This window comes from Macaca mulatta, chromosome 6, assembly GCF_049350105.2.
Source record: "Macaca mulatta isolate MMU2019108-1 chromosome 6, T2T-MMU8v2.0, whole genome shotgun sequence".
Taxonomy (NCBI): Eukaryota; Metazoa; Chordata; class Mammalia; order Primates; family Cercopithecidae; genus Macaca; species Macaca mulatta.
The window spans coordinates 16,064,411-16,073,331 of NC_133411.1; the positions used below are offsets into that span (position 1 = coordinate 16,064,411).

The following is an 8,921-nucleotide window of genomic DNA, read 5'->3' on the forward strand; positions in this document are numbered from 1 at the left end:
ATAGGAACTAGGAAATAGAGGGAGGCAGGCAGCAAGATTCTCTCTCCCACGGAAACTCTGAGGTGCAGTTCTTCCTTGCAGCCCTTCTGGAGAACTCTCATGTGCTAGGCAGCACATGTGGCTGAATGACCTGACATATTTGTGTGTCTGTTTTCTAAAGTTTTGGATGAAGTGGTAGCCAACACAGTAGCACATTGTGTCACTTTGCTTCAGCTCTTTTCCTTGCCTCAAATCTCTTTTTTCTCTCACTCTTTGTTCTGGGTTTTCATCTCTCAAAGTATAATGCTCTGTTTTCTAGAGGACCTGCATTAAGATTATGACCATTCAAAAAATGAAGAAGACAATCTTTTTTTTTTTTTTTTTTTTTTTTTTTTTTTTTTTTTTTTGAGACGGAGTCTCGCTCTGTCGCCCAGACTGGAGTGCAGTGGCCAGATCTCAGCTCACTGCAAGCTCCGCCTCCCGGGTTCCCGCCATTCTCCTGCCTCAGCCTCCCGAGTAGCTGGGACTACAGGCGCCCGCCACCTCGCCCGGCTAGTTTTGTTTTTTTTGTTTTTTTGTTTTTTTTGTATTTTTTAGTAGAGACGGGGTTTCACTGTGTTAGCCAGGATGGTCTCGATCTCCTGACTTTGTGATCCGCCCGTCTCGGCCTCCCAAATTGCTGGGATTACAGGCTTGAGCCACCGCGCCCGGCCTTTTTTTTTTTTTTTTTTTTTTGAGACAGAGTTTCGCTCTTATTGCTGGAGTGCAATGGCGCGATCTCGGCTCACCGCAACCTCCGCCTCCCAGGTTCAAGCAATTCTTCTGTCTCAGCCTCCCAAGTAGCTGGGATTACAGGCATGTGCCACCACGCCTGGCTAACTTTGTATTTTTATTAGAGACGATGTTTCTCCATGTTGGTCAAGTTGGTCTCGAAATCCCGACGTCAGGTGATCCACCTGCCTTGGCCTCCCAAAGTGCTGGGGTTACAGATGTGAGCCACCATGCCCAGCCAAATAAGGCAATCTTTAAAAAAATTTTTTTAAAAATATATTTAGGGGACAAAAGTGCAGATTTTGCATAGTAGTGAAGTCTGGGTTTTTAGTGTACCCATTACCTGAATAGTGAACATTGTGCTCAACAGGTGATTTATCAACCCTCATTCCCCTCCCACACTCCCACCTTGTGCAGGCTTCAGTGTCTATTATTCTACTCTGTGTGTCCATATGTTCCTACTGTTTAGCTCCGCTTATAAGTGAGAACATGCAATATTTGACTTTCTGAGTTATTTCAGTTAGGATAATGGCCTCCAGTTCTATCCATGTTGCTGCAAAAGATATGACTTCATTCTTTTTTAGGGCTGAGTAGTATTCCATGATGAGTGTGTGTGTGTGTGTGTATACAATCTTCAGCTGATGGACACTTACTTTAATTATATATCTTTGCTATTGTGAATAGTGCTGTGATAAACATATGAGTGCAAGTATCTTTTTGATATGTTGATTTCTGTCCCTTCAGATATATACCTACTGGTGACATTGCTGGGTCATATGGTAGTTCTATTTTAGTTATTTGAGAAATCCCCATATTGTTTTCCATAAAGGTTGTGTTAATTTACATTCCCACCAACAATGCATAAAGCATTCCTTTGTCTCCACATCTTTGCCAACATCTGTTGTTTTCTGACATTTTAATAATAGCCATTCTGGTGGCATAAGATGGTATCTCATTATGATTTTAATTTGCATTTCTCTGATGATTAGTGATGTTGAGCATTTTTTCATATGTTTGTTGATCACTTGCATGTTTTCTTTTGAGAAATGTCTGTTCCTGTCCTTTGCCCATTTTTTTCAAGGAATATTTAATAATAATGTAGGTAACATATGTTTATCTAACAGGAATTTTATGTCACTGCCGCTAAATCCAAATATCCTGTTCACTGGATGAAATACCTGCTTTATGTGCGTATACTTCAGTGCAATTTTTAAAAATACTGTAATTATAAGTTCAGAACTTCTGAATTTCAACAGATGCTAGTGTTCTCTCCTTTTTTCATATGGGAAAATTCCTCTGAAAATCATCTGAAGCTTGGACAAAAATTCCACAGCTGTATTCCTCAGGATCACTTTGCAAAGTCTTCAAGATTCAGATACAGGGGAAGCTTCAATTCAACCTTTCAGAGAAGACATTCCAGCTTGCATGATCTCATCAACCAAGAGAATATTGGTGGCAATCACAGTGCAGGAGTGAAGAAGCTGTTTCTTTACACAATAGTTATCCCATATGCCTACTTCTGCTGCTACCATTGGCTCACCTGTGTCCAGGTCCACACCCACAAGCTGACCTGATTCTGAACATTGTGCTTGAATTTTAACTAATATTTCCTGAAGGTCAAAACCAGAGTTCTGAGCAAGAACCTTTGGAATAATGAGCAACACATCAGCAAATGCTTGGACTCCAAGCTGTGTCCTGCCCTTTACACTGGGCTTATATTTAATCAGGGCATCTGCCATTGCCACTTGCACAGCACCAGCACCTGGAAACACACAGCCCTCATCAACAGCATTTTTGACAGCCCTCAAGCCATCCCTTACTGCATCTTTTGAGCTGAATGAGTGTGTGCTTATTTGGTCCTTTGATCAATAATGTGACAGTGAGTTTTGTTACATTTCTCAATAAAGGTGCACTTCTCTTCTCCCAATGTATATTTGTATACAAGTCCTGCATGTCCCAAGCAGTCAGGATTTAGGTTGTCAAAAGAATTCAGGGCTACCTCACCACAAGCAAGAGTTGGCCTCTCCATATTTCTCCTTTTATCTCTGTGCAGAGTGACTATGCCTTCTTTTGCAAAAGCATCTAAGGAAAGGGGGTCAATTCCCTCTTGATTAATAACAACAAATCCTTTATCTGAATCACCACAGACTTTCCTTTTCAGTTCTTTTTTTTTTTTTAACTCTTCAATGAATTTTCTTTCAGCTTTTATGAGTTTTTCTCTCTTCTGCACTCTTGTTAAAAAAAAAAAAAAAAGCCAGAATTCACTTCTGTTTTATCATATTCTAATGACACATTACACTTGAGAATGTATATATCCTCCACCCTTTTCTTCCTATCAGGATGCTGTGCTCCGTGGTCCAAAACAAGCCCTCTGATTAAGCTCGTATCAGTTTCAGATTTATGTTTCATCTCCATGATCACAACCATGAAGAGATCAATAGGTTCATCTTATCTTTTAATGGCCAAAATGGAGTTCACCACAGCCTCTGTTAAGGCATCTGCAAGTTCAGCATGAACTTTAGTGCCAAGAGAAGTTCTGGCCACATTTATAAGTGTTTCCCTGTCCATCTCTTTCCTTACTTTGACTTCTTCCAAAAACTGAAGGGCCTTTTCCTTTGCAGCTTCAAATCCTCCAGTGATTATTCTGGGATGAAGGCCTTCAGGAATGTAGAGATCCGCCTGTTTCAGTAGCTCTTCAATGATTAGGACATTGGAAGTTATACTATCACCCGTTATATCATCCTGGGCTGTTGCTACCTTTGCTATTAAGGAAGCTGTTGTGTGTTGAATTTGCATTTCGTGAAGCAGCACACTGCCATCTTTAGTAAGCTTGATGTCTCCAGCGCCAGAAACAAGCATCTTCATGGTGCCCTTGGGCCCCAGGTTGGTCTTCAGCACGTCCTGCAGACCCTGCGTAACGCTGATGTTGACCGTTAGCGCCGCCTCCGTTCGGGCCACCTTGGCCTTGGGGTTTAGGGTCTTCACCACCGCCATAGCTGCTGCAGTGGAGGAAAAGGAAGCCATGGGGCACAGAGAGCCCAGAGCCGGTGCGGCCCTTTTTTTTTTTAATAGGGTTACTTTCTTCTAGTATTTTTAGTTTCTGCCTTTGTGTTTGGGTCTTTAATCCAACTTTAGTTACTAATATTTGCATATGGTGAGATATATGGCTCCAGTTTCATTCTTCTATATGTGGCTATCCAGTTTCCTCAGCACCAGTTATTGAACAGGGTGTCCTTTCCCCAGCGTATTTTTTTGTTGACTTTGTCAAAGATCAGTTGGTTGTAAGTATGTGGCTTTATTTCTGGGTTATCTATTCTGCTCCATTGATCTATGTGTTTATTTTTTATACCATACCATGCTGTTTTTGTTACTACAGCCTTGTTATATAATTTGAAGTAAGGTAATGTCATGCCTCCAGCTTTGTTTATTTTGTTTTTGTTTTTGTTTTTTTGAGATGGAGTCTCACTCGTTGCCAGGGCTGGAGTGCAATGGTGCAATCTCAGCTCATTGCAACCTTCGCCTCCTGGGTTCAAGTGATTCTTGTGCCTCAGCCTTCTGAGTAGCTGGGATTACAGGCACCTGCCATCGCAGCCGGCTAATTTTTTTTTTTTTTTTGTATTTTTAGTAGAGACGAGGTTTTACCATGTTGGCCAGGTTGATCTCAACCTCCTGACCTCAGGTGATCCACTCGCCTTGGCCTCCCAAAAAGTCCTGGGATTACAGCTGTGAGCCACCATGCCTGGCCACACCCGGCTAATTTTTGTATTTTTAGTAGAGATGGGGTTTCACCATGTTGGTAGGCCAGGCTTGTCTTGAACTCCTGATGTCAGGTGATCCACCTGCCTGGGCTTCCCAAAGTGCTGGGATTACAGGAGTGAGCCACCATGCCTGGATCAGCTTTGTTCTTTTTTCTTAGGATTGCCTTGGCTGTTCAGGCTCTTTTTTGATTCCATATGAATTTTTAGGGTAGTTTTCTCTTTCTTTCTTTTTTTTTAGTTTTTTCTAATTCTGTGAAAAATGTATGTTGGTAATTTGATAGGGATTGCAGTGAATCTGTAGATTGCATTGGGTAGTACAGTCCTTTTTTTTTTTTTTTTTTGAGACAGAGTCTCTCTGTTGCCCAGGCTGGAGTGCAGTGGCGTGATCTGGGATCACAACAAGCCCCGTCTGCCTCTTGGGTTCATGCCATTCTCCTGCCTCAGCCTCCCAAGTAGCTGGGACTACAGGCACCCGCCACCAAGCCTGGCTAATTTTTTGTAGTTTTTGTAGGGACGGGGTTTCACTGTGTTAGCCAGGTAGTACAGTCATTTTAATGATATTGATTCTTCTAATCTATGAGCATGGGATATTTTTCCATTTGTTTGTATCATCTACAATTTCATTTATCAGTATTTCGTAGTTCTCCTCACTTGTTAAATATATTCCTAGGTATTTTATTTTGTTGTAGCTATTGTAAATAGAAATTGCCTCCTTAATTTGGTCCTCAGCTAAATCATTGATGTAGACAAACACTACTGATTTACGTACATTAATTTTGTATCCTGAAGCTTTACTGAATTCATTTATCAAATCTAAGAGTTTTTTAGTGAAGTCTTTAGGATTTTCTAGGTATAAAATCATATCATCAGGCCAGGTGTGGTGGCTTACACCTGTAATCCCAGCACTTTGGGAAGCCGAGGCCGGTGGATCACCTGAGGTCAGGAGTTTGAGATCAGCCTGGCCAACATGGTGAAATCCTGTCTCTCCTAAAAATACAAAAATTAGCCAGGCATTGTGGCTGGTGCCTGTAATCCCACCTACTTGAGAGGCTGAGGTAGGAGAATCGCTTGAGCCTGGGAGGCGGAGGTTGCAGTGAGTCGAGAACACCACTGCACTCCAGCCTGGGTGACAGGTGAGACTCCATCTCAAAGAGAAAAAAAAACCAAAAAAACAAAAACCATATCATCAGTAAATAGGAATAATTTGACTTCCTCTTTTCCAAATTGGATGCCTTTTTAAATTCTCTTGCCTGATGCTCTGGCAAGGACTTACAGTACTCTATTGAATAAGATTTGGTGAAAGAGGGTATCCCTGTCTTGTTCCAGTTCTTAGAGGGAATGCTTTCAAGTTTTCCCTGTTAAGTATGATGCCGGCTATAGGTTTGTTATATACTGCATTTATTAAGGTGAGGTATGCTGCTTCTATGCCTAGTTTATTGAGGATTTTTATCATGAAGTGATGTTGAATTTTATCAAATGCTTTTTCTGTATCTATTGAGATGATCATTTGGTATTTGTCCATTTTGTTTATGTGATGTATCACATTTATTAATTTGCATGTTTGAACCATCCCTGCATCCCTCGGATAAATTCTGCCTAATCCTGGTGTATTATCTTTTTGATATGGTGTTGGATTCGATTTGCTGGTATTTTGTTGAGAGTTTTTTTTTTTTTTTTTTTTTTTTCATCTAATTTCATCAGGGATACTGGTCTGTAGTTCTTTTTTTTTTTATTGTGTCCTTGTCCGTTTCTTCATATCAGAGTGATACTGGCTTCATAGAATGAGCTAGGGAGAATTCTTTCCTCCTTTTTTGGAATAGTTTCATGACGATTGGTATTAACTCCCCTTGGTATCTATCTTTGTGTGTTTGGTAGAATTTGGCTCAGTAATAAAAATCTTACCCTCCTCCCCCCAGAAAAGCCCAAAACCAGATGGTGAATCCATCTGGGGTGGGGGGAGATTTTTTATTACTGATTCAATCTTGTTACTCATTATTGGTATGGTTTTTTTTATTTTATGTTTTTTTATTTTATTTTTTATTTATTTTATTTCATGGTTTTTTTTTTTCTTTTTTATTTTAAAATTTATGTGGGTACATAGTAGGTGTCTGTATTTATGGGATACATGAGATGTTTTGATACAGGCATGCAATGTGAAATAAGTACATCACGGGGAATGGGGTATCCATCCCCTCAAGCATTTATCCTTTGAGTTACAAATAATCCAATTACACTCTTTTAAGTCATTTTAATATTCAGGGATTTTATTTCTTCCTGGTTCAATCTCAGGAGGTTGCTTGCTTGTTTCCAGGAATTTATCCACTGGAAAAGATTTTTTTTTTTTTAGACGGAGTTTTGCTCTTGATGTCCAAGGTAGAGTGCAATGGCGCAATCTTGACTCACTGCAACCTCCGCCTCCCGGGTTCAAGCGATTCTTCTGCCTCAGCCTCCTGAGTAGCTGGGATTACAGGTACGTGCCACCACGCCCGGCTAATTTTTTGTATATTTAGTAGAAACGGGGTTTCACCACGTTAGCCAGGCTGGTCTCAAACTCCTGGCCTCAGGTGATCTGCCTGCCTCGGCCTCCCAAAGTGCTAGGATTACAGACGTGAGCCACTGTGCCTGGCCAAGAAAACCTTAAATGTGGTCTGGTGATCCTTCAGTGGATCTGTGAGGTCAAAACCAATTTCTTAATAATACTAAATTTATTTGTCTTATTCACTCTCAATCTCTCAGGAATATATTGTGGAGTTTTCCAGAATGTGATATTGCAGCTGTTTAAATACAGAAGCAGATCTGAAAAATCTAGCTTCATTCTATTAAGACAGACATTAAAGAGACTTGCAGAAGTTGAAACAATGTTACTTTTCTCACCACTTTTCAGTTTTGGAAAGGATAGTTTGTTACTCACAGTTCCCAGAAGGAAGGAGCACACACTACAGCATTCAGGGCCACAAGAGGAAGAACCAAGGTCAGCTGGGAGGCAGGAGTGAGGGGAAAGCATGGGCAAGAGCCTTGATTGTGATGTGTGCATTCTGGAATGGGTGAGAAAGGGTAAGCAGGCTAAGAATCAGCTAATTTGAATAATTTCAGCTGGCTCCAGGGTTGTCTCAGAGTGGTCTGGTGCCTGGCCCTCAGGTGATTAGGACAGGGGAGTAGTGCTCTGAAGTTTAGTAGCCCTGGTGAGAGTCTGAGAAAGGGAGCACCTGGGGGTATGGGTTTTCGATTGGATGGTTTGCATATACAAAGTATGGTCACAGGATAGTTGTTTTCCATCTCTAGGAATAATTAGCTACCTCTGGGAGGGGTAGCCTCTGACTGGTCAGCAAGGCCCCAGACACCAGGCATACAAAGAATACAGAAATTGGCCGGGCATGGTGGCTCATGCCTGTAATCCCAGCACTATGGGAGGCCGAGGCGGGTGGATCACGAGGTTAAGAGATAGAGACCATCCTGGCCAACATGGTGAAACCCCGTCTCTACTAAAAATACAAAATTTAGCTGGGCATGGTGGTGGGCGCCTGTAGTCCCAGCTACTCAAGAGGCTGAGGCAGGAGAATCACTTGAACCCAGGAGGCAGAGGTTGCAGTGAGCTGAGATTGCGCCACTGCACTCCAGCCTGGCAACAGAGTGAGACTCTGTCTTTAAAAAAAAAAAAAAAAAGTAAGAATACGGAAGTTAAGAAAATACAATTAATACAAGTCCTTAATAATTTTTAAGAGTATAAATAATGTAGGGATGTTCTGAGACTAAAATGCTTGTGAGCTTCTGGGCTAGGTTATGCACTAAAAGAGACGCCCCAAATCCCAATGGCCTAATGTGGCAAAGAGGTTTTTTTCTTTTCTCATGCAAAGTTTTCACACTTCTGAAAGGCAGTATAAAAAATATTTTAACATTTTTTTTTTAAAAAGGCCATAAAGTCAGAACAAAGGAAAATCATTTTAATTACTTTAGCTTAATGACAAATTCCGTTATGATTTTTCTTTTTTCTTCATAAATTAATAAAATTTCAGCACTACTTAGGAAGAGTTCAGGGACTGGTGCTTGGCAGTTTCTGACGTCTAGGACAATTATGGATGGAAACGATACGAAAGGAAGAAAAGACTTTGTTAATGCTGAGAGAACTTAGAGAGTGGGAGGCTGAAGATACTGGAAAAAAAGGCACTCAGTGGAAACCCTGGGGGATGTGAAGGGAAAGAGGGGGGATTGTCTAAAATAAGAAAGACAGCTCTTCCTCAGAAACTGGCTGCAAAGGAGGATGAGACAGTGCCCTTGAAGGTAATTTAGTTGGGGAAAAGGGAAAAGCTAAGAGTTCGCCCTCAATGGCACTGGTTTTCTCTATGACTCACAGGCAAATTCATTGCATAAAGTTAAGAGGGCATTGAACGATGAGGGCTTAAGAGACCCATTGCA

At 41.2% G+C, this 8,921-nt stretch overlaps 1 pseudogene; it reads right to left on the reverse strand.

Annotated features, from left to right (window-relative positions):
• Nucleotides 1–841: 841 nt before the first annotated feature.
• Nucleotides 842–3,744, reverse strand: LOC717569 (T-complex protein 1 subunit zeta pseudogene; annotated as a pseudogene).
• Between the last annotated feature and the right edge of the window lie 5,177 nt (nt 3,745–8,921).